At 39.9% G+C, this 27,331-nt stretch overlaps 1 protein-coding gene across 1 annotated transcript in view; it reads right to left on the bottom strand.

Annotated features, from left to right (window-relative positions):
- Nucleotides 1-27,331, bottom strand: part of NLGN2 (neuroligin 2) — a 2,850,277-nt gene that overhangs the window by 1,486,119 nt on the left and 1,336,827 nt on the right. The window lies entirely within an intron of this gene.

Below are 27,331 nucleotides of genomic sequence, written 5' to 3'. Positions count from 1 at the left end.
GAATAGTGTGTGTATGTTGTATCTTTACGAAGTGTTTCCAAGGACAGCACTTGCATATCAATAGTCAGCATGTGCTAGCTTCAGTGCCATTTTTAAAGTGCAGCCAGAGAGTGAGCATGTATAAGTGTAATAGCTAGTTTGTTTATGTTTACCTAAATTAAAGTTATTAAGCCTCAATCCTGATGTGTTTGTACATAATAAAGCTGCTTGAACAGAACCCATGAATGCTCGTCTGTTTTGTCCTGACTGGGAGAGCAACATGGTGTCAGAACTGGGATTCCAGAGACTGCTTTACAGAGCTACAAGGTGCAGAGTTATCAGTGAAGGTAAACTAAGTGAACCGAGTACAAAAAAGGGCCAGAAACGAACTAAAGGTAATGAAAACGTTCATGAATGATTTATTTAAAAAAAAGATAAAACAGAACATTTCAAGGGCACAAACCGCATTGTTAAGCAAATGAGAGGCACAGAAAGTTTATTAATCAAACAAAATGTTTAAAATTGAGATATTTGATAAAACACTTATCAGAAAAGCACATAAGGGGTTAGGAATTACCTCAGAATTGCAAAACAAGCATACGTAGAGTAAAAAGAGCACAAGAAAAGTACAATGGGCATGAAAAAAGATTAAACGAGCAAAACTAATATAAAAGGGCAAAAAGAGCACATTAAGCATAAATAGCAAACTACTGTGTTTTGGCATAAGTACTATTTCACATTGTATTCAGGGCATAACTAGAGTTATTTGAAGTATCTCAAAGTGTGTAAAAGTGCTTACAGTGTATGCTTGTTACTGTGTATTTATTCCGAAGAGTTTGTGTGCAAAGTGCAACTACTTCTTAAAGTGCAGTCAAAATACACCCATTTCAAAAGGTTTATTGTGCTTGGTGTGTCTTTTTGCAAAGTGCTGCCATTACAGAGTGTTTCTTGCACTGTAAAGAGTTATTTACCGAAGTATAGTCATTTTGGGAAAGGTTCAATGTGCTGAGTGCTGTTTATAAGGAAAGTGCAATTACTTTGAAATGTTTTTTTATTCCGAGTTTCTTCTACCCAGTTTATTCACAGAGTGCAGTTATATTGAAATGTTTCTTACACTGATAAGATATGACTTCTTACAGTACAGTAATTTCAGGAGCATTCTTGTACACAAGAGACTTATTTTGCAAAGTTCAGTTATTCAGAGGCTTGTTGTGCTATTGGGCATAGTTACAAATACTGGCATACATTTCTGGCATATGTATATGTGTGTGTGTGTTCGTGCATACATCAGTATGTGTTAACATGGCAGACAAATTTCGAAAACCATCACCACTTGTATTTGATCAGAATATTGCAAAGAATTGGAGAATATTTGAGCAAGAGCATGATATTTTTATACAAGCAGCTTATTCTGACAAAGATGCATGCACCAGGGCATTCATTTTGCTAATCCTACAGTAGCTGGGTCAGAGGCCACTGAAAGAGAGCATTCATTTGTGTGTGCACCAGCAGTATATGAGGGAGAAGGTAAAAAGAGGCTGAATCAAGGGAAGAACATGAATGTTTGAAACACATATTCAGGGAAATGTGTAACCCCCAGACAAAAATTACATTAGAGAGGTATTTGTTTTACACAAGTGATCAAAAGCAAGGGGAAACTTTTGCAGCTTATATTACTGACCTGAAAAACAAAGCTAAAACATGTAGGTTTGGTGATTTAAAAGATGAGTTAATAAAGGACAGGCTTGTGTGTGGTATTAATAGTGCTGCAGTGAGAAAGATTTTGCTTCGTGATAGGGATATAACACTGAGCAAAGTTACTGAGATTTGTCAAATCCATGGAGTTACAGAGAGGCACACAAATATGCTTGCAAGTGATAAGAGCATGGTTTCAGCAGGTTCCAGAGCAAATGTAGACAGCATGCAACATGTGGCTAGCAGAATCAGGCCTAAGCACATGGCACCTGCTACCACAGCAAGCTGCCCAGATAAAACCTGTAGTTTTTAAGCAAGTTCTAAGATAAGGACATGCTCAGTACAGCACAAGAGTGAGTCAGCAAAACCCAAATCAAGCTTTATTGTTAACTGTTGCAATTGTGGTGCCAAACACGAGTCTAAAAGAGAGCATTGCTTAGAATTTGGTCAGCAGTGCAACAAGTGTAAGAAATGGAACCATTTTCAAAAGTTTTGCAAATCAAGTAAACTTCATACAGTTATAAAGAAAGGTCAATTAAAAAAAGCAAGATGATCACATAGAGAGCTGCTGTTATACTTTCTACATAGATGATGTATCAGTAATTGGTGAGGCTGATGCAGTAAATTTGTTGGCAAAGAATGAAGTGCTTTGTGCAGTCCAGATCTAAGAAGACACTGGTTCAAAGTGTAATGATATGTCAGCAAACACATTTGCTAAGGTGAGAGCTGGTGAGCAACTTAATGTGGCCAGTTTTGCAAAACTTATTGCTTATGGAGGTGAAGAAATTCAAACTGAAGGCTCAGTAGTGCTTTCATGCTATTTGGCTAGAAATTGCTACAGCTTACTGTATGTACACTCCTATGTAGTCCGAGGACCTGTGCAGTCATTGTTGGGTCTCAGAGACAGTTTGAAAATGAATCTGCTTTCCTTTACCAAAGTTCATCATATAAGCACATGTCCCAGTTCCAGTTTTACTGAAGCTATTTTCTCAGAGTATGCTGATGTTTTAGATGACAAGTTGGCCAAACTTCCAGTTGAGTATTGTATGAAGTTAGACTCAAAGGTCACTCCAGTGGTCAGACTGGCAAGAAAAGTTCCAATAACTATGAAGAATAATGTCAAGGCTCAGTTGAATAAAATTGTGCGGCAAGGTGTAATGTGTACAGTTACAGAACCAACTGAATGGGTGTCGTCCATAGTACCCACAAAAAAAGGCTCAGGTGAAATCAGAATATGCATTGACCCAAGAGATTTGAGAAGATCATTAAAGAGACCACATCACTTATATGTACAGTAAAAGAAGTCACAGCCCTAATACAGAATGCCACTGTTTTTTCTGTCCTGGATGCAAAAAGTTAATTTTGCAAGTGATGCTTGATCGCAAATCTTCACTACTGACTACTTTCAGTACCCCATTTGGAAGATATAGATTCCTCACAATGCCATTTGGAATAAATTCTGCAAGTGAAGTCTTTCAGCATGAAATGTAGCAAATTTTCTCAGGTTATCCTTGTGTCATAATAGTAGATGATTTACTGGTTGGAGGCAATGGTGAGGCAGAGTATGACAGAAACCTTAGGAGAGTTCTAGACAGACCACATGAAGTGAACTTAAAGCTCAATCCTCTGAAGTGCAAATTCAGACTACCAGAAGTAACATGTGTATGTCATATTTTTACTAGCACTGGCTTTGGACCAGACCTTTCTAAGCAAGTACCCATTCTTGAGATGCCACCACCAGATAATGTTCAAGCTCTACAATGTTTTCTTGGTATGGTCAACTATTTAGGCAAGTTTATACCAGACTTCAGTGAGTTGACAGCCCCTTTGAAAGAGCTGATGTTCAAAAATGTTACATAGTCTTGGTTGGAACAACACCAGAGAGCATTTGAAGACATTAATTAGAAAATTCCCACCCCACCTATATTAAGATACTATGATGTCAATAAACCAGTAACTCTTTCCTGTGATGCTTCAAACTTTGATATCGGTGCAGTTATTCTTAAAGAAGGCAGACCAGTAGCCTATGCATCTAGATCTCTTACCCAAAGTGAAATGCAATATGCTGAAATTGAGAAAGAACTTTTGGCAATAGTATTTGCATGTTCAAAGTTTCATGATTATATTTATGGTCAAGCTATTCAGATTGAACCAATCTTTAATCACTATTTTAAAAAAGCCTATGCATTCAGCTCCAGTGAGATTACAAAGAATGATGCTCAAATTGCAAAAGTACAACTTCAAAATGGTCTTTAAAAATGCAAACTTCTTTATCTGGCTGATACCTTATCCAGATCACCCAGAAATACAATGGAACAGCTTGATGCAGAGAATTTTGATTTTGATGTCATGGAAGTGCATAATTTTTCTACCATGAGCCTTGATGAGCTGAGAAATCACACAAAGACTGGTCCAATTTCGCAATAGCTCAACCACTACATTAATGTTGGATGGCCATCAAAGCAATCTAGTGTACTTTCTTACAGAGATGAGATGTTGAGGGCATTATTTTCAAAGGTCCAAAAATTGTTTCTGCTTTCTTAACAACATGGATATATCCAGATTTTGCATCGTGGTCACCCAGGTTCCGAATCTAACAAAGAAGGATGAGAAGACTAGTATTTTGGTCTTCTCTAGTAAAAGACGTTGATAAAGTACTTTCTTCTTGTTCAGTATGCAATAGTACTAAACCACATTTGCAGAAAGAACCACTTCAGGTAAGTCAAGTTCCTGAACTGCCTTGGTCAACAGTAGCCACTGATATATTCGAGTGGAACAATCAGTATTACTTAGTGTTGGTAGACTCTTAGTCAAACTGGTTTGACACTAACTACCTAATCTAACATCCACTGCTGTTATCACCAAGTTGAAATGTCATTTCTCAGTCCATGGTAGTCCACACAAAGTTATTTCTGACAATGGTACCCAATTTACCAGTCAGTTGTTTCAGAAATTTGCAAATGAATGGGACTTGTACTGTTACTAGTAGTCAGGAATAACCACAGTCAAATGGTCTAGCTGAACATGCAGTACAGAGTGCAAAGCAGTTACTAGAGAAGTCAAAGCGTGATAATACCAATGTCTTTTTGAATTTACTTAGTTTCAGAAGCATACCCTGTGACAATATACTTGGCTTGCCTGCTCAGAGACTTCTATCTAAGCAAACCAGAACAACATTGCCTATCAATTCCAATTTGTTGAGGCCTAAAGCTAAGAAAAATAGAACAATTGGAGCCCAACTGTTCAGAAAGCATTCTTTCCAGAAATCCAGCTATGATAAATTGAGCAGATTTCTTCATCCACTGAAAGAAGGAGAGACAGTGAGGATACAAACAGCAAAAGGTTTTGACTAGACTGGTAAAGTAACAGGTGTATGTGCCAAGCAGAGATCCTACTTTGTAGAATCTGAGGTTATGGAATGCAGAAGAAATTGCAGACATCTTCTTCCTGTAAAAGAATCGAAATATTAGCATTGTTCCTGTGATACAGACTCTAGATCTCAGAGCAATCCAGATAATGTTCCTGTGGCAGAACATGTCTTAACTTCCACTTCCATTCCTGATGATGTTCCTGAGATAACTGCATGACAAAGAATCATGTGTATCAACTGCATATCAATCAATGTTGTCGATATTGCATGGCTCATTTCTCAAAGAGGGAGGATGTAGAATAGTGTGTGTATATTGCACCTTTAAGAAGCGTTTCCAGGGACAGCACATGCATATAAATAGCAAGCACATGCTAGCTTCAGTGCCATTTTGAGAGTGCAGCCAGAGAGTGAGCATGTATGAGTGTAATAACTAGTTTGTTTATAAGTTTACCCAAGTTAAATTTATTAAGCCTCAATCCTGATGTGCTTGTACATAATAAAACTGCTTGAACAGAGCCCCGAATGCTTGTCTGTTTTGTCCTGACTGAAGAAGTGACACATGAGAAACCACTTTGTGTATAAACAGAGGATATAAAAAGTGTACACATCCCTGTTAAAATGCCAGGTGTTTGTGGTATAAAAAAATGAGACCACAATAAATCATTTTGAAACTTTTCCCATCTTTAATGTGACCTATAATCTGTACAATTCAATTGAAAAACAAACAAATCTGTTAGGTTAAAAAATATAAAAAATAAAAAAACGTTCAATAAGCTGGTTACATAAGTGTGCACATCCTTAAACTAATACTTTGTTGAAGCACCTTTTAATTTAATTACAGCATTCAGTATTCTTGTGTAGGAGTCTATCAGCATGGTACATCTTGACTTGGCAATATTTGCCGGGTCTATATCACGTTGTCGCACTTCTAAAATTTCAAACATCATATGGTTGACACCATATGATCGAACTTTTAAAAGTTCAAATGTTTCAACGGAGATCTCTGTACAGTACAGAATGGGAAGATTTCCCTTTTTGCACTGTAGTGCGATCTCGGAATTGGTATATTTAAAGAGTAGGGGGTGTGGGGGTGAAGGGGGGCTTGCCCGCCTGCTTAAACCATTCAGGTAGGTTTTTTCTTTGGTTTATTTTTTTTATTACATTTTCAAACTTTTAAAAAGTTCGATCATATGGTGTCGACCATATGACATTCTAACTTTTAAAAGTTCAATTATGTAATATAGACACATATTTACCCACTCTTCCTTGAAAAAGTTCTCCAAATCTGTCAGATTGTGAGGGCATCTCTTGTGAACAGCCTTCTTCAGGTCACCCCAAAGATTTTCTGTAGTATTTAGGACTCGGCTCTGGCTGGACCATTCCAGAACTTTAATTTTCTTCTGGTGAAGCCATTCTTTTGTTGATTTGGAAGTATGTTTGGGGTCTTTGTCATGTTGAAAGGCAAAATTCCTCTTCATCTTCAACTTTCTAGCAGACACCTGAAGGTTTTGGGCCAAATGTGACTGGTATTTGGAACTGTTCATAATTCCCTCCACCTTGACTAAAGTCTCAGTTCCAGCTGAAGAAAAGCAACCCCAAAGCTTGATACTGCCATCACCATGCTTCACCATGGGGATGGTGATCTTTTGGTGATGCGAAGTGTTGTTTTTGCACCAAACATACCTTTTGGAATTGTGGCCAAAAAGTTCAACCTTTGTCTCATCATACCATAGCAAATTTTTCCAAATGCTTTTGGGATACTTGATATATTGTTTTGCAAATTTTAGCCAGACCTGGATGTTTTTCTGTGTAAGAAAAGGCTTCCATCTTGCAACCCTACCCCATAGTCCACACATACGGAGAATATGGGAGATTTTTGTCACATTTAGTACACAACCAGTACTTGCCAGAAATTCCTGCAGCTACTTCAGTGTTTATGTAGGTCTCTTGACAGCCTCCCTGCCCAGTTTTCATCTTGTCTTTTCATCAATTTTGGAGGGATGTCCAGGTCTTTGCAACATCACTGTTGTCCCATATTTTCTCCACTTTTTAATGATTGTATTCACTGTGTTCCATGGTATAGCCAATGCTGTGGAAATTATTTTGTACCCTTCTCCTGACTGATACTTTCAACAATGAGATCCCTTTGAGGCTTTGTAAGCTCTGTGTGAACCATAGCTTTTGCTGTAGCAGGCAACTGAGTAAATGTCAGGAAAATCCTGCTAGGGTTAATCAGTCAATTTAATTGATGGCAGGTATGTATCCACGAAGACTGAATGTACACACACACACACACACACACATACACACACACACACATATATATATATATATATATATATATATATATGTATATACACACACACACACACACACACACATATATATATATGTATATATATATATATATATATATATATATATATATATATATATATATATATATATATATATGCTACGGTACTCCCATGCAATATCCAATGGACACTACATCCTAGCCCACAGGCATACAAAACTGTGCTATGCATCTATGTGATGGCTCTGTATGTGACATGTGTGAGCCCTCGTTACCTATGTACCTGCACTCTTTCACTTGTGCATGTGTGCTGTGCTGCCACCAATGTGTATGTCATATCTGAGGTGGAACACACTCATATGTGTCCCACCTTTGTGTATGTCTCAGTTATACTTCACAGGATATTTGAAGAACACCTGCTGTGCTGATATGGTAGTGTCTTTAAAAAAGTTTTTGCATGGATCAATAAGGCCTTAATGGCTGCTTGACACAAGGGCATCATTAATACAGGGTAATTATGTGGGCATTGTTATGATAGCCTGAGGCAGTGGCACCCTGATGTGCTTCATCATTGGGAAGCTGAGGTTCAGGCAATGCAAACCACAAATATAGTATACGTATGTTTTATGGTTTTTATCTCCCACTATGTTATGTGCTGCCCACCTATGCTTATTGCGGAATATTATTTAAATTTGGCTAGCCAACACACAAGGCAGGAGCACCTCTCCAGGTAGCACTGCATGTGCTGTACAGCCTTCTGGTGTACAGGTACAATATATTTCAGGTCATGAGTGTGCTTTATCATCTTTTTCTCATTCTGTTTTCCAAGAGCAGGTTCAGCTGAGGCATTAAACCTGAAATATATTCTGTTAGCAGGTTCTGCTGGGTCAAAGGGTTCCCCTGTACCTGGCTCTCAGGAGAGGGAGAGGCAAATGCTGCACTCCTGGAGATAACATGGAGGTTTCATTGATGTCCTTTGTCTCAGTCTCTTGGAGAGGTGAAATCACCTCTTCCAAAGCTAAACAGGGGGTATTAGCTGTGATGACACAGCGTCAGGTTTAATGTCTGATGGCTTGACATATGCTGGCATCTGGATGTCTCCATCTGTAATATGGAGTGCACTGAAAAATTACTGTGCAAGTCATGCAAGTGGTAGGCCTCAGCCATCAGGACAAAAGCAGGAACAACCTGTACATAACAAGGGTCATCTAGGTACATGATTCCTGGAGTTGCTTCCCCCTGATTGCAATTCTGTCAGCCCACCATGCCAACCCTAACGCTTTTCTGGTGTTATACCCTCACCTCTATATCACTGTCCATACCTTGTTCAGTGTCCAACTCCCCCAATCACCACTCGTCTGCCCTCTGCTTGCATGCATCCATTCAGTGTCAATCTCGTCTTCTGAAAGTAAACAAACCTTGTATCTGTGTTCCACTTTGTCAATCTGCAACTGTTACCTGACCTTCACCTTCTGTCCACACAGACATCCCCCATTTCCTTTTCCATCTTCCCCTCTCTTAACAGTAACAAGAATGGTCACTTACCCACAAAGGGATACTCCTTCTTTCTCCCAGTATCCTTGATTTACTGCTTAACCATGTCTTTCCCTCTGTCTGGTGTACTCCCCTTTCCCAATTTCTTTTCCATGCATAAAAACAGGTTTGTGACCAGCATTGGTGGACCAGTTGGGGAAATATGATGTGTTATCCTGCCCTGCCTGTGGCTGCTTGCTGTGGTCTGGTACTGTACACCCTGGCACATCATGAAGGCACAATTACTGTTCTGGGTACAGAGAGAGGGCTTTCTTATGATGTTATGCACATCATCCCTGTGCACTCACGAAACTCTACTCCTCTGGAATCCTCCTATATAGCACTGCATTATGTGCTACCTCCTAGCAAGACAGCAGCAACTGAAATGTTTATTCTTGTACCCCTGACTTCAGCCCATTATGAATTTATTCTTGAACTCAGGACACAGATGTTTTTCATATGCAAGTGTCTAGAAAGGCTATAATAATTCCTTTTAATGCAAATGAGTATATCAACAGCAGACTGCAAGATGCCATTAGGCTGTACTAGAGATGTTCATTCAAAAAGGAGTTCTTTAATTAATTTTTGTACACCAAATTTAGTCTTAAATAGTATTCGTTTTTAAAAAGTAAACCAGTCTCACAGTAAATACAAATTGGACCAAATCAAAGGAAGCCACCTGTGAAAAATAATGTTGATACTATGATATTAGTTTTAAAAAACTGCATGACTATATGTCAAAGTACAGAGTTTTAGACATAGATAATGCTTACTTGAAAGAATATATTAAAAGGGGTACTGTGCCTAAGGGGGCTGAGAGTATATAAATACCCAAATAATGTCAAAGAAGGGTCTGAGTTTTACCAAGAGCTTATTAGAATATTTGATGTTTGCGGTATTGATATCATAAGAGCTATTATTAGACAAAATGAGAAAGATATTGAACTGTTATTTAGACAGATTGAAGAAGTGAATAAAAATCTGTTTTTTAAGTTTATGACTAAAAGTGACAATTCTGCTTGGTTCTGGTTTGCCTGGTTCTTCATAAGTACCTTTAGTCAGGTCTTCAATAATGGGTATACTGTTACCTGGTGGGATGTAAACTGCAATGATAAACAGATTATTACACAAGTTTAGTTTGAGAATGGAAATAAGTTCACTGGGAACACTGTGTTAGTAGGCAGAGATATTTAGATTTTTAGAATAAGATAACTGCAACCCCACCAGCTTTTTTAGCTTTGTGATCTGTTCAGGGTATGTTACATCCAGGTGGGAGAATTTAAGTCTTTTCGATAATGAATTTTAATCCTGTTTCACTGGTAAAAGGTAGAATGTCTACGTAATGGTGTGGCATGAAAGCATGCATCACTATTATTTTGTTAAACATAATCCTAAGATAAATATTTATGAGTTTAACCTTAGGTGGTTTCATTGTTGGTTTGGTGGGGGTGGGGTGTTGTTGGTGACTGGGCTTGGATTAGGGTAAGTTTCTTCACATTGTTTTAATAAAGTTAAGTGGATAGCCATTTTACTTTGAGTATTTGTTTTTACTATGGCTGGGAGGCAGTGGTTCTGTTCTTTTAGGAATGAGTACTTGAAGAAGTGTATTTGAAAGGTATTGAAATAATTATGGGCTATGACAATTGTGGTATTGGAGAACTTCTTATAGGGAATGTGAGAATAGGGTTTGAAGGAAGGGTTGTGATACAGGGGTCGTGGTAGTTTTTGAGATGAACAATAAAAACTAGTAGAATGAGGAGGTGTTACAACACAGTTTCAGAGATGCAAAACTTGCTAGGTTGAGATAGTGGGGAGTGAGATGGGTGTGGGTTGGAGAGGGTGCTGTATATTATGGGGAGTGAGGTGGGTGTGGGCTGGAGGAGGTGCTGAATATTATGGGGATGCTGTATATTATGGGGAGGGAGGTGGGTGCGAGTTGGAGGGGGTGGTGTATATTATGGGGAGTGAAGTGGGTGTGGGCTGGTGGGGGTGCTGTATATTATGGGGAGCATGGTGGGTGTTGGCTGGAGGGGGTGCTGTATATTATGGGGAGTGAGGTGGATGTGGGATGGAGGAGATGCTGTATATTATGGGGAGTTAGGTGGGTTTTGGCTGGAGGGTATGTTGTATATTATGGGGAGTGAGATGGATGTGGGATGGAGGGGATGCTGTATATCATGGGGAGTGAGGTGGGTGTGGATTGGAGGGGGTGCTGTATATTATGGGGAGTGAAGTGGGTGTGGGCTGGAGGGGGTGCTGTATATTATGGGGAGTGAGGTGGCGGTGGGTTGGAGGGTGCTGTATATTATGGGAGTGAGGTGGGTGTGGGTTGGAGAGGGTGCTGTATATTATGGGGAGTTAGGTGGATGTTAGCTGGAGGGGATGCTGTATATCATGGGGAGTGAGGTGGATGTCAGATGGAGGGGATGTTGTATATTATGGGGAGTGAGGTGGGTGTGGGTTGGAGGGAGTGCTGTATATTAAGGGGAGCAAGGTGGGTGTTGGCTGGAGGGGGTACTGTATATTATGGGGAGTGAGGTGGATGTGGGATGGAGGGGATGCTGTATATTATGGGGAGTGAGGTGGATGTGAGTTGGAGGGGGTGCTGTATATTATGGGGAGTGAAGTGAGTGTGGGCTGGAGGGGGTGCTGTATATTAGGGGGAGCAAGGTGGGTGTTGGCTGGAGGGGGTGCTGTATATTATGGGGAGTGAGGTGGATGTGGGATGGAGGAGATGCTGTATATTATGGGGAGTTAGGTGGGTTTTGGCTGGAGGGTATGTTGTATATTATGGGGAGTGAGATGGATGTGGGATGGAGGGGATGCTGTATATCATGGGGAGTGAGGTGGGTGTGGGTTGGAGGGGGTGCTATATATTATGGGGAGTGAAGTGGGTGTGGGCTGGAGGGGGTGCTGTATATTATGGGGAGTGAGGTGGGGGTGGGTTGGAGGGGGTGCTGTATATTACGGGGAGTGAGGTGGGTGTGGGTTGGAGAGGGTGCTGTATATTATGGGGAGTTAGGTGGATGTTAGCTGGAGGGGATGCTGTATATCATGGGGAGTGAGGTGGATGTCAGATGGAGGGGATGTTGTATATTATGGGGAGTGAGGTGGGTTGGAGGGAGTGCTGTATATTATGGGGAGTGAAGTGGGTGTGGGCTGGAGGGGGTGCTGTATATTATGGGGTTAGGTGGGTGTTGGCTGGAGGGGGTGCTGTATATTATGGGGAGTGAGGTGGGTGTGGGTTGGAGGGGGTGCTGTATATTATAGGGAGTGAGGTGGGTGTAGTTTGGAGGAGGTGCTGTATATTACAGGGAATGAGATGGGTATGGTTTGTTGGGGGGTGCTGTATATAATACTTGAGAAGAGAAAGAAGGGACTGTATGTATGGACTGATGTAGGTTTATAATGTAGTTATGGCTATAGTGTTGGAGTTATAACTGCAAGTTAGTGTGGGATGTATAATGTAGTGGGAAGAGATAAACATTAGGGTATACTCGGATAGGTGGGAGGACATTAGAGCTTCTATGAAATGTAGGTAAATGGTTATGTTAGGAGCAGTGTGGGTGTTGGAATGGAGAGATGTTTGTTCAGTATATTCGGTGATAAAGTTATAGGGGATGCAGTGATTAGCAAAAAGATTAGTGTATGGATGTAGTAAGTGGACACAGGGAGAAATAGGGAGAACAGTGCAAGGATGTGGAGAAAGGGGACAGAAGGAGTAACAGGGAGAATAGTGCAAGGATACAGAGAAAGGAGGCAGATGGAATAACAAGCAAACACTGCAAGGATGTGGAGCCAATGAGTAAAGTGATTCTAAGGGGAATAGGAAGACAGAATGCCTGTACGATTGCAAGGCAGTGTGATTCAGCAATTTGTCTGCACAGACAATGACATGACACAGGTGGTTTTACACCTGTTTGTGGTTGTGATAGAAGTGAAAATGATAGGAAGGGAGTTTACGAATCTTGGTAGAAGCACTAGTCCTTTACCAATAGTTGCTGTACAATATATAAGTTAGAAGACTGGAGATTATAAGCTATAAGCCGCGGTGGTGAAGCGGTAGCGTTGTTGCCTCACAGCAAGAGGTTCTCCTGCTTGATTCTTGGCTGGAGTGCCTTCTGTGTGGAGTCTGCATGTCCTCTCCGCGGTCGTGTGGCATTCAAAAGACATGCGTGAATAGGTGTGCCTTCGCCAAAGGTTGGGTGTCGGGCTGGCAACTCGGCACCATAAAAATCTACTGCCAATCATTAGCGGACCGGAGTTCCGCTGTGGCGACCCCTAACCAAGAAAAGCCGAAAAGACAAACAATTGAAAATTGTAAGCTATCTTTAAAACACAGAATTAGTTTTATTGTACACTGTATATAGAGAAATTATTTTGGAAATTAGACAGATGACAAAATATTTTATAGATTAAACTGCTTTCAGTGGGCAAAGACTGGAATATGTAAAGTTCCAGTTGAGCTAATAAGGGCTGAGGCAACTGAGTGCCCAAAACTGTTGCAATGGTTTTGCTGAGGTGCACCTTGAGACTTTTTTTCTCACATGCTCATCTGACAGTCTCATCTGTGTGCAGTAGGACTTTGTTAGTTTTCTGTGGGGTGATAAGAGTAATTTAGATTCCTGATTTAGAATAATTTGATTACAACAGGGTATAGGGAAAAATATTTTTTACATACCTATTTTATCATACACTATTCTGCAGTCATTAGGGTGGCCGCGGTGGTGTAGTGGTTAGCGTTGTTGTCTCACAGCAAGAGGTTCTCCAGTTGGATTCTCTTCTAGGCTGCCTCCTGTGCAGAGTCTGCATGTCCTCACTGCAGTCACGTAGGTTTCCTCTAGGTGCTCCAGTTTCCTCCCACATTCCAAAGACACACAGTAAGTGGACTGGGCACTCTGAATTGGCTGTAGGTGAGAGTGTATGTGCGAGTGAGTGGTATTAATAAACTACCATGGCACCTAGCTCAAAATGATGGTTGCTGCTGAAGCAACACCCTAACCCCATATGTAAAAGGGAAAAGGGGTTGAGAATGGATGGACAGATTCTGCAGTGATTCAAAGATCCAGTACTTTTGAATTTTCATACTTCTTTACTGATTTTGACAGACCATTTTTGTACTATATGTTATTTTGCACTTGCCTTTATTTTAGTGAAAATATCTCATAAATATAAATTCAATAAAGCAAGAGGCAAATGAATATTTATTTAGGAAATAAAGGAACACCCTACCCATAAACATGCACTTCTGCTTAATGTGTGAATGGATCAGATTATAATTTATGACAGGCATGCAAAACTGCCATGGAGAAGATGAAAGCCTTGCTGTTTCAGAATGGCACAGATGTGTAAAAGATTAATCCTACACCTGTTTACTGAGTCAAACTTTGAAAACCTCTCAAGAAGAACAGACAGGACTATCTTTTTTCAATTTATTCTCAACACTAACACTTTAGTGCTACAGAGAAATAAAGTCTGACAGCATGATGCAGAGGAAAACAAAAACAAACAGTAACTTAATCTTATAAAGCATGCTAGATGTCAGACTACTCAGAACTGTCTCTGTGCCTGAATATATTATACACACGCACACATTTATATATATATATATATATATATATATATATATATATATATATATATATATATATATAAAATAACATTAAATAGTCAAATAGGCAACTTACATGTACGTCAACAAGAAAAACAGGTGATTTTCTTTATTCTCAAATCTGTTGACAATCTGATATAGTATAGTACAAAATGGCATGATAGTAAGAATTAAGCAACTCTCAGTTTTACCAACTACTGTAAGATCTTAGAATTAGAACATATATATTTTATTTATTGTCTTTTGTTTACCAGGAAAGTACAAATGGGCACAAGTCCCATTTTCAATCGTGCCTGAGAAGAAAAGCTCTACATAAAATACGTATTCACAATGAACAACAACAAATATTTGAAGAATTACACCGCAGGTAGTACTGAGACAAAATAGTAAAGACATTTATCATATATTCTGAAGTTATATTATTTTACATAAGTCAAAGACATGTTTACATGTAACAGCCAGAAATACATGAGGGATGATAATACACATAGGCTCAGTATATCTATATTTACATTAATAACGAAGGATGTCACCAGAGCATGAACAGAAAATAGAGGAGGAGGAAGGGTATAAGCAGAAATAATCAAGAAAAACATTAGTAGAAAACGTTCTGATAGTGGAGTAAATTAGTTAACAGTAGATAGGTAAGATGATGAGGTGGGTATAGAGGAGATATCACTATGAAAAGCTCAAGGATATAGGTAAGTCGGAGGAGCAGTAGAGGGGATGAAAAAGATAGATATGGGGATAAGAAAGGTGAAAGCGGGTGATTGGACTGGTAATGGAAAAGAAGGAGAAAGAAAGGGGGTTTAGTCAGGATGGGAACATAAGCAGAACCAAGAAGAAGTTAACTGTTGTTTTAAGTTGTGTTTGAAATATGTGGTAATGTTGCCTCAAGCTCCATCTCTCCCACCAAGAAGCAAGACATCTCTCTCTCTCTCTCTATATATATATATATCTATGTTGTATCTTTCGGCTTTTACCGGTTAGGGGTCGCCACAGTGAAACTCCGGTCCGCTAATGATTGGCAGTAGATTTTTACGTACCGACTTGCCAGGCCTAACGCACAACCTTCAATGAAGGTATGCCCATTCACGAATGTCTCCACACCAAGACGCTTTAGCTGAGAATCGAACAGGACAACGTCTTACTGTGAGGCGACAATGCTACCGCAGCACCACCACCGCGTGTATATATCTATCTATATCTATATATATATATATATATATATACACACACACACACACACACATATATATATATATATATATATATATATATATATATACACACACACACACACACACACACACACACACACACACATATATATATATATGTGTGTGTGTGTGTGTGTATGTATATATATATATATATATATATATATATATATATATATATATATATATGTGTGTGTGTGTGTGTGTGTGTGTGTATATATATTTATATATATATATATATATATATATATATATATATATATATATATATATATATATATATATATATATATATATATATATATATATATATATATATATATTTTTATATATATATGTATATGGGTCTACCTGATAACACCAGCACGTCAAAACAACGACAACGAAATCACTAACATGACAAAACCGAAAGTTCAAAAACACAAAACTTCACATGCCCGACAAACCACAATCCCGACAATCAACAAAACAAATACCTTTCCCAAACAACACACACACAACACAAGCACACCAAAAACCTTATAAACCTGCACTAAACCTTACATACACAACTACTTATGCACTAACCTTAACCCAAACCTTAACCCTAAGGTCCGTCACTATCGCACACTTACCTTACCAGCACCCTAACCCTAACTCACTTAATCCACCCCTAACCCTTAAGCACACTTACCTTACCCACACCCTAACCCTTACTCACTTAATCCGCCCCTAACCCTCAAGTCCGTCACTATCACACACTTACCTTACCCGCACCCTAACCCTAACTCACTTAACCCGCCTCTAAACCTAAAGTCCGTCACTATCGCACACTTACCTTACCTGCATCCTAACCCTAACTCACTTAATCCACCCCTAACCCTTAAGTCTGTCACTATCGCACACTTACCTTACCCGCACCCTACCCCTTACTCACTTAATCCGACCCTAACCCTCAATTCCGTCACTATCACACACTTACCTTACCCGCACCCTAACCCTAACTCACTTAGTCCGTCACTATCACACACTTACCTAACCTGGACCCTACCCTAACGTCCGTCACTATCACACACTTACCTTACCCACACCCTGACCCTAACGTCCGTCACTATCAGACACTTACCTTACCCACACCCTGACCCTAACGTCCGTCCCTATCGCACACTTACCTTAACATGTCGGTGTTCTCAGCATCAGGATTCTCAGCTTTTGGTCTTCTCCATTGTCGATCTTCCGGTGTCGGTGTTCTCGTTGTCGGCATTGTGGACTTTTGGTGTTTTCAGGTAGACCTATATATATATATACATATATATATATATATATATATATATATATATATATATATATAAAGAAAAATCCCAATGAGGCAAGCCAATAAAATCCCAGTAGCAATCAAAATGAAAAATCCCAGCCTGGAAGGTAAATGCTGACAGCAACTGATGTAAAAAATCTTTTATTGTAAAATGGAACCAGAAGTAAGTGCTTTCGCGGTCAAACAGCTTCATCAGACATAGTTACAATGAAAAACAAAGCATCCTTATATACATACTCTCCAACAGCCAATTAATCAATAAAATTCCCCTCCAAAAACACAATTAATAATCCACTTAGTAAAAAGCAGGTTAAAGCAACAGCTACTTACATACAGCATACAAATCTACACAGATGTATGGCTATACATAGTTTAATCTTTTCATTTAAGTTTCTTCATCCTTAAAACTGATTTAATAGGGACTGAATCATTAAGCCCCATGTATCTATGTGCCCCAAGTCTCAGGATCCACTCTAGTTCAATATTTTCAGTATTGTGACTAATGGGTCCTAGTCTGCGATTGTCATGTATAACAGATAAAACTTGAAATAAAAAAGTGTGTTCCCTTCCTAACTGTAGAGTGTGCTTTGCAAGTGCACTAAATAATTCACCTCTCCTAGTGCAATAATCATGGTCCCGAATTCTATCTCTTAATCTCCTATTAGTCTTGCCAACGTAAAAATTAAAACATTTGACACAGTGTGCAACAAAAACCAAATTTGCCGTGTTGCAGTTAGCTGACGGACGTAACTCCCAAAGTTTTCCAGTGACAAGATGCTTAAAAAATCTTGATTCATCCACAAATGAACAATATGGACAAGATCTACAGTTCAGTGTCCCTCCCAAAGGTGTAGATGCTCTTCATGCAAGCTTAGGATAACACAACATTTGTCTTAGATTTTTCCTGTTCTTATAAACAAACTTGGGGGAGAGGCCTACTACCTTACTTGTTTCTTGATCCACCAACAGTGACCAATTCTTGTTTATTATTTGTTTCACCAAATCAATATCTTGTCTAAAAGAAAGAACTAAAGGAAGATGAGATGGCCTCTGGCATAAGCAATTGTTCGATAAGAATGAATGTTCAGAATAATTGGGTCTCCCCCTTCCAGGACGTTCTCTACGAACTATCATAAATGCTTGATCAACCTCAACTGTGGATAACCCCATCTTTAAGGTAGTCCAACTCACATGAAAAACTCACTTCATCGCCTGACAGGCGAGACACACCTCATGCCCTGTCCTAAGACAACATTAGAAAAAACATGATGTGCGTGCATACTCTCTCTATGTAAGAAGGCAGGTGTATAACAATTCTTTCTGTGCACCTTAGCTCTTATAGTGTTGTTCTTACATCTAAAAAATTAACACTATCTGTGGACATATTAAGAGTAAATTGCAAGAAGGGACTACTACTACTCAATTTATGGTAGAATGAAGTCAAATTATGTTCATTGCCCTTCCATCAAATAAAAATGTCATCGACAAATCGTCGATAAAAAGCTACCTGCCCATCCTTCACATTCAAAACATTCTGCTGTTCCCACTCTAACATCACTAAATTTGCATATGAATTGGCACAGCTGGTGCCCATGGCGACACCAGCTGTTTGCCAATAGTAATTATCTGCAAATAAAAACACATCATGTTCTAGAACAAATTCTAAAAGCATGCAAATAAAATAAATGTGCTGTGGAATATAATTATCATGTCTAAGCAGAACATTCTTCACCATCCTAATACCGTCATCATTGGGAATACATGTGAAGAGTGAGATTACATCTATTGTAGCAAGTAGCTCAAAAGGAAACTCAGATGCCTGACTGACAAAACTATATAAATCCTGCAAAAACTGTTGTGTATCTTTTAAAACAAAAGGATACAAATTCAGAACATTCCTCCATTGGGTGTCAAGGTATATAGACAGAGGTTCGGTCAACCACCCCCCTTCAGCAACAATGGGTCTCAATGGGGGGAGTGTTGCATGTTTATGTACCTTCTGAAGACCATGTAGATGTTCTTTGTGTTTCACTGTTGCAGTCATTACATTTGGGTAATCTGATGGCAAGTTGCCCTCAGTCGGCCTGAATAACAAAGTCTTGGGTCCTGCATCGGTTGCTGTCTCCTCTTCCATGACGTCAGGTCGTCAGGGGTATAAAACATGCAGCCAATGCCATTTTCTTTGGTCTTTCTTGCTGCACAGTGCCCGAAGCAGAAGCAGTTCGCAAGTACCTGTCGGCTTACTCCTGAAATTTTTGCATTTGAGTTTCAGAACCTAAGTCTTCAATTAAAGCTAAGTACCCCGTAGGGGAAACTTTTTCTTGCTCCTTACCGATGTCAGTAAAAGTTAATAATTACATTACTTGTGGGAAGCAAATACCTCATAAGGATTATCATTTGTACTGTATTCTTTGCCTAGGCCCAGATCATAACGTGCCTTGCTGTCGGTTTTGTGCTAGATTTAACCAACACACTATTAAGCGTCGGTATATCTTTGCTTCAAAATATTTTGGAAACAGAATTTAATTACCCTGAAATGTCATTGTATAGTAATCTGACTACCAGAGTTCACAAAAAACGCAAAGAAAAGGACAGAGACAGACAGTCGAGGTCAAAAACTGATGACGAAGCTTCTCCTAAGCCAGTCACCAGTTCGCCGGTACTCAGTGAGGTGCTTTCGCAGCCCCTGATACCTGCTACTTTCGAGTCGAAGGCCTCTACTGAGACTCATGTGGAGTCCGGCATGCCACAAGATTCTCAGAGTATTGTACCGCTGAGCAGGCACCAGCTTCTGAGGGTGTTTTCAGGCCTCAACATTTCTATATAATACTGACGCCAGCTTCAAAAACAAAGACAAAAGCAACTTCTGAGGCTAAAAAACTGACGCATGAGCCACGTGCTTAGGCCTCTATGCCTAAAAAACAGATGATCAAAATGGCTGAAGACTTAATTACCTTGATCAGGGGTTCCCAACCCCCCCCCCCCCAATAAGAGGCCTAGGCAAGACACTGATTATGAATCTTTAGATCAGGTTTCTATTTCTTCTGATACCTCCTCTGATCAGGATTTTTCTATACCACCCTATGAGGATTCAGATGCAGAGGAATCCATCCCATCTGCACCTCCTCCTGAAGATTATTTTTTGGAAAAACCTTGCATACTTTAAGGGAGCATTTTCATTGGGAGAGTCAAGATTTCTCAGAATCAAAAAAGAGGCTTAGGGATTTCCTTCTACTTCCTCAGCATAGGCCTTTGGCTATACCTCCTGTATTAGACATTGTTGATGATGTGTTTTCGGAATCAAGCATGGCTCCTGATTCCCTACCTCCAGCTCCTAGTAAGCCAGACATATTACAGGGTTCCTGACTCCCACAAATGTTTATTCAAAAATCCAGCTGCTGACCCTGAAACTATCTCACAGGGTCCCAAAGGTGTAAAGGCCTCAACTGCTAGGAATCCTACACCCTCTGATAGAAACTCTAGGGCACTGGATAGATGGGGAAAGAAGGTTTATACGTCTGCAACCTTGGCAATTAGGGCCTTAAACTGCCAGTTTCATATGCTTAAATATCAACAGCATGTTATGGGATTATTGAAACAGAAAATGATGTTGATTTCTGAATGTGTGGAAATAAAGAATTGCAGGAATTATTGCATGCAGCAGAACAGGTTGGAAAGCATACTTTGCAATGTGGTTTTGATTCCTTGGAGGCCTCTTCCAGGGCCGCAGTTACTGGATCTGTGATTAGAAGGCATGCCTGGCTCAAGGAGCAAAATCTGCCTGATCATGTTAAAGCTAAATTGTTGGATGCACCTTTACAGCATGATACTCTGTTTGGTAATAAGACAGAAGAGGTTTTAAAGAAAATGGAAGACAAAGCTAAATCTATGAAAACTGTAAAAGATTTCTTACGAGTGCAGCCACCCAGATTCAGTAGACACTGACCTACAAAAAATTGGTCCTTTCCTTTGTCTGACAGAGCCTCACGGGGCAAAGCCAGGCACTCAAAAGGCTCTAGATACCAATCACAGGGTTCTTACAGGTCAAAGCAATGGGACGCCTCTACCTCCAAATCTGGGGGAAACAAAGCAAGACCCTACAGTAAACAGCCCCAATGACTTCCCTCTGCCATCACAAAGCACTTATCTTTTGGCAGTCCCCTTAGGGGGAAAATTAGCACTTCATGCTCAGAATTGGCAGTTAACAACCCAGGACAAGTGGGTATTAAACATAGTATCCCAGGGATACAGATTTCATTTCCATACCTTGCCAATTCCAAATGGTTGGCCAGATCTGACACGAAATCAATGGGAAGAGGCACAGAAACAAGTTACGTCCCTCATGGATATGGGGGCTATTCAACCAGTACCAGAACAGGAAAAAGGGCAAGGGTTTTATTCAAGACTGTTCCTGGTACCCAGAAAAGACAATGCCTTGCGCCCAATACTGGATCTATCAATTTTGAACAAATTCTTGGACATCCCAAAATTCAAAATGTTGACTTTGCAACAGCTTCTGCCCATGCAGGGCAAGAACGCTTGGTTAATGACTCTAGACTTAAAAGAGGCATACCTGCATATCCCTATAAGGGAATCATGCAGAAGATACCTCCTCTTCAAGGCTGGTTTTATGCATTTCCAATTCTCTGCACTGCCCTTTGGCTTATCTACTGTGCCCAGGATCTTTACAAAGTGCCTGGCACCAGTAATTGAATTTTGCAGACAAAGAAGCATACAAATTTATCCTTACTTGGACTGTCTCATTCAAGCAGAAAACAAGGACATTCTTCTTCAACATCTGGCGTTTGTAAAAAAGGCTTCTAACATGCCTAGGGTACACAATAAAAGAAAAGAAATCACAACTGGTACCCTCTCAAAAAAATTACATTCCTGGGTGCAAGCTTGAATATAACTGTCCAGATGGCTTACCTTACGCCAGACAAGCAAAGGCAACTGACTATTTACTTCAAACAGATGGCAACAAAAACCCAGTTATCTGCAAGACAAATTCTGCAGGCTTTGGGGTTCATGGCATCCTGCATTCTACTAATTCCATATGCAAGACTGCATATGAGGAAACTACAGTGGTATCCAAAACGTTTATGGAGTCAACATTGTCACAGTCTGGAAACAATGATTCCTCTCATTCCCTGCCTACAACAGGAGTTTCTTTGGTGGGCAGAGGCATGTCACCAGAACATGGGATGGTCTTGCACTCTACCCCCTGCCACCCAAACCCTAACTACAGACGCATCAGACTATGCTTGGGGACCCACCTGGTGGGGAGATGCATTCAGGGCATATGGAACCCAAAACAAATGCATCTGCATATCAACCAGAAAGAAATGTTAGCTGTTCAGAATGCCCTAACAGCCTTCAAGGACTTACTTCATCCAGGACAACTACTGATAAAGATGGACAACACCACGGTTATGTGGTACATAAACAAACAGGGGGGTACACATTCCTACCCCCTATGCAGACTAGCCATGGCATTGTGGGACACAGCCTTGACTTACCAATTACATCTTCAAGCTCAATTCCTGCCAGGAAAACAAAATACTCTGGCAGACGACCTCAGCAGAAATCTTATGTACCTTCATGAGTGGAAACTGGATCCACAAGTCACTCAGCATGCTAACAGAGAAATGGGGGAGTCTGAACATAGATCTATTTGCCTCTCCCCAAAATTATCAACTGGACAAATTCTGCACAAGGACTTATCAAAGACAAGCATGGAAAGTGGATGCCCTATCCTTCAGTTGGAATACCCTGTCAGTCTACGCCTTTCCTCCTCTGCCTCTTTTTCCCAAGGTCTTCATAAAGGTCAGACAGGAAAAAACAAAAATGATCCTAATTGCCCCAGACTGACCTTGCCAGCACTGGTACCCAATTCTAAGGAATATGTCTCAACTCCCTCCTTGGTACGTGCCTCAAATACTTCATCTACTGTCTCAGTAGAGCAATCAAATTCTGCACAACCAGCTCCAAACTCTGAACCTGGCATCATGGCTGATCATGTAAGGATTCAAACAACACCTCTCAGTAAATCTGTGATGGATGTCATTTTGGAAACCAGAAGGCCTAGTACTAGAAAATCTTATGCTGATAAATGGAAGAGATTCTGTGCTTGGAACCAAGCACAAGGAACAGACACAGCAAAGCCAAATATTCCTCAGATTTTGCAATACTTGACTGAGATGCTTGACAAGGGCCTGTCTTTTTCTTCAATAAAAATCCATGCCTCTGCCATCTCAGCTCATTACAATACAGAGCCTCCCATCTTTTCACACCCGCTGTGAAAACAGTATCTTAGAGGGGCCAAAAATTTAAGGCCTCCCAGAAGATCACCAACTCCTGCATGGGACCTCAATTTTGTGTTGGAAAAGCTCACCCTGCCTCCATTTGAACCAGCAGCTACTGCGGATATAAAGTTTTTATCTTGGAAAACAGCTTTCCTGCTAGCAATCACTTTAGCAAGAAGGGTTTCAGAACTACAGGCCCTCATGGCCTTTTATTACATTTTACCCAGACAGGGTGTCCCTCAGAACTAATCCTTCCTTTATGCCTAAGGTGGTATCCAGTATGGCTCTTAACCAAACTATTCACCTGCCAACTTTTTACCCAAATCCGCAGAACAAGGGGGAGTGGATTCTGAATTCCTTGGACGTACACAGACAACTAAGATTTTACTTAAACAGGACCAGATCTCTAAGAAAGTCTGAGCAGTTACTGGTGGCATTTGCTGCAGGATCAGAGGGAAAGGCTATTTCAAAGCAGATTATTTCAAAGTGGATAACCACTGCATTCGTTTCTGCTACTTGCATCATGGTAAACCAGTGTCCAAGGGAATCAGGTCACATTCCACCAGGGCTGCATCTACCTCAGCAGCTTTTCTCAGAAGAGTGCCAACCAAAGACATTCTAGAAGCTGATACTTGGAGCTCTGTTCATACTTTTACAAAGCATTATCATTTGCCAATCTTTTCTAAGTCCAGGGCAGGCTTTGCCATTGCAGTTCTACAGGGCCTTATAGCCGCTCCTAATGCTATTTAGTTCCATCCTCCCATCCATAGCTTTGGGATTATACCCAAATGTAATGACTGCAACAGTGAAGCACGAAGAACATAGTACAGTTGTGTACACTTACCATAAATGTAGATGTTCGAGTGTATTCACTGTTGCAGTCTGAGTTACCCACCCGCCATCCCCCTTTTTTTTCTAGACCTTCTCTTTCCTTCACTATATTCTACAGCCTTTGTGGTGTATTTGCTTTTAGTTGAAGGTGAAATTTATGTTGTTACAATTGCATTTATATATATATTTTTTTTTTTTGCACTCCCCATTTGGGGGGGGGGCACCTGACATCTGGGGCAAGAAAAACTGAAGAAAATGGTGTCAGCTGCATGTTTTATACCCCTGATGACCTGACGTTATGGAAGAGGAGACAGCAACCGACGCAGGACCCAAGACTTTGATATTCAGGCCGACTGAGGGCAACCTGCCAGTAGATTACCCAAATGTAATGACTGCAACAGTGAATACACTCGAACATCTACATTTATGGTAAGTGTACACAACTGTACTTTGTGGTACCAGTTGTTCTTTAACACTGAAATAGTCAAGTAACTGTTTATTTGTTAAATTAGTTAATTTAATGAACGAAGAGTTTAAAGCGTTGCAGAGTTTACATTTAAACCCAGATATTGTAATATGCCCCTCGGACAAAGGGGGTCTTATTGTTGTCTTAAACACTGATTATTATTTGATGAAAATGAATGCAGTGTTAGCAGATCGACAGTTTATACTATCATTCAGTTGAATGAAGTGTATAACATGAAACAACAAATAGTGCTTTGCTTGAATGTTTTCATATGGGATTGTTAGATAAACAGTTACTTGACTATTTCAATGTTAAAGAACCACAGGTACCACAACTACATGGTCTTCAGAAGGTACATAAACATCCAACACTCCCCCCATTGAGACCCATTGTTGCCGGAGGGGGGTGCTTGACTAAATCTCTGTCTATATACTTTGACACCCAATAGAGGAATGTTTTGAATTTGTATCCTTTTGTTTTAAATGATTCACAACAGTTTTTGCAGGATTTATATAGTTTTGTCAGTCAGGCATCTGAGTTTCCTTTTGAGCTACTTGCTACAATGGATGTAGTCTCACTCTGCACATGTATTCCCAATGATGACGGTATTAGGATGGTGAAGAATGTTCTGCTTAGACATGATAATTATAGCCCACAGCACACTGATTTTAGTTGTATGCTTTTAGAACTTGTTCTAGAACATAATGTGTTTTTATTTGCAGATAATTACTATTGGCAAACAGCTGGTGTCGCCATGGGCACTGGCTGTGCCAATTCATATGCAAAGAGTGGGAACAGCAGAATGTTATGAATGTGAAAGATGGGCGTTTTATCGATGATTTGTGGATGACATTTTTATTTGTTGGAAGGGCAATGAACATGATTTGACTTCATTCTACCATAAATTGAATAGTAGTAGTCCCTTCGTGCGATTTACTCTTAATATGTCCACAGATAGTGTTAATTTTTTAGATGTAATGGTTTCTGTGGAAAACAACAGTATAAGGACTAAGGTGCACAGAAAGGATTGTTATACACCTGCCTTCTTACATAGAGAGAGTATGCACCCACATCATGTTTTTTCTAATGTTGTTGTAGGACAGGGCATGAGGGTGTCTCGCCTGTCAAGCAATGAAGTGAGTTTTTCATGTGAGTTGGACTACCTTAAAGATGTCTTTATACACAGGGGTTATTCAACAGTTGAGGTTGATCAAGCATTTATGAAAGGGCGATATTGTACTTGAAGGCCTCACCTTGCATTTTGCACAGAACTGGGCGTGCCGCAAATGATTGATGACCAGGTCTGCATATGTAATGAGCCATGATTGACATGGCATTCAAACAATGCAAACGAATGGACTTTTTTTTGCTAAAAATAAACGCACACTCTTGAAGAATTTTAGTTGCTTGTTACATTTTGAAGTGTTTCAGATACAAAAATAATAGCTTTTTTGCTAAAATAAAAGCCCACCCTTTTTAGAATTTTAGTTGGTTGGTAAGTAATTCAAATACAAAAATAATAGCTTTAGTTAACTAATAAAAGGAACTTAGAAAAAAAGGACACTTGCCATTTTCATATCCCCCTCCCCGACAAGGACACACCTGCCCAAATAAGGGACTGCCCAGCCTAAAGGAAAACTGGTGGTAACCCTAGCTCAGGACAAGAATAAGAAGTGAGCTTATATACTTTATTTTGAACAAAAAAATGTATCTCCCGATTAAATCATTAGCTAAAAAGTGACCATGTAGTTTACCGTTTAATTTAAAAGAAAATATACTTTGCAGACAGCCAGATGCAGGAACAAAACAAAGTTTCTGAAATATGTCTTTTATTTAATAAATACGCATTTCTTTGTTTATATTAAAATAAGAAACAAACAATTGTTCTCGAAGACAACACAAGACGCGTACTAGAAGCCGGACAGTGTTTTAGGATTCTTCCAGAGAATACATATTCATTAGTGCCCGATTACGAAACAGCATGGGGCGGGGTTTTGGGCAGGGCTTGCCACTGCACATCTGGTGAGGCCCTCAAGTACAATATCACCTATGAAAGTTCATAGAGAACGTCCTGGAAGGGGGAGACCCTATTATTCTGAACATTCATTCTCATCGAACAATTGCTCATCCCAGAGGCCATCTCATCTTCCTTTAGTTCTTTCTTTTGCACAAGATATTGATTTGGTAATCAAATAATAAACAAGAATTGGTCAGTGTTGTTAGTGGATCAAGAAACAAGTAAAGTATTTGGCCTCTCCCCCAAGTTTGTTTATAAGAACAGGAAAAATCTAAGACAAATGCTGTGTTATCCTAAGCTTGCATGAAGAGCATCTACACCTTTGGGAGGGACACTGAAATGTAGATCTTGTCCATATTCACTTGTGGATGAATCAAGATTTTTTAAGCATCCTGTCACTAGAAAACTTTGGGAGTTCTAAAATAATGGGTAAGAAAACTAGTAAGAAGCAGAAGAGGATAGCTGGGAAGGAGACAAAGAAATAAAGATTGGAAAGAACTGTAATAAAGAGAGACATGGGTATACATTTGTGGTGATTATATTTCTTGGGGACTGAGGAGAATATCTTTTAGACATAAGAATTGTGTTTAAGCACAGGCAGGTGTAATACTAGCGATATTACAAACTAAATTCTAGGCAGCATATAGTGGTAGATAAGAGGGTTACCCCTATTAGAAAGTGGAGGAGAAGAGAAAGAATTAGGAGACAGGAGAT

The sequence above is a fragment of the Protopterus annectens genome, chromosome 7.part0 (assembly GCF_019279795.1).
Source record: "Protopterus annectens isolate FY-2018-M chromosome 7.part0, PAN1.0, whole genome shotgun sequence".
NCBI classification, from domain to species: Eukaryota; Metazoa; Chordata; order Ceratodontiformes; family Protopteridae; genus Protopterus; species Protopterus annectens.
Note: the sequence above shows the minus strand (reverse complement) of the source record. Positions and strands in the feature narration are given on the sequence as shown.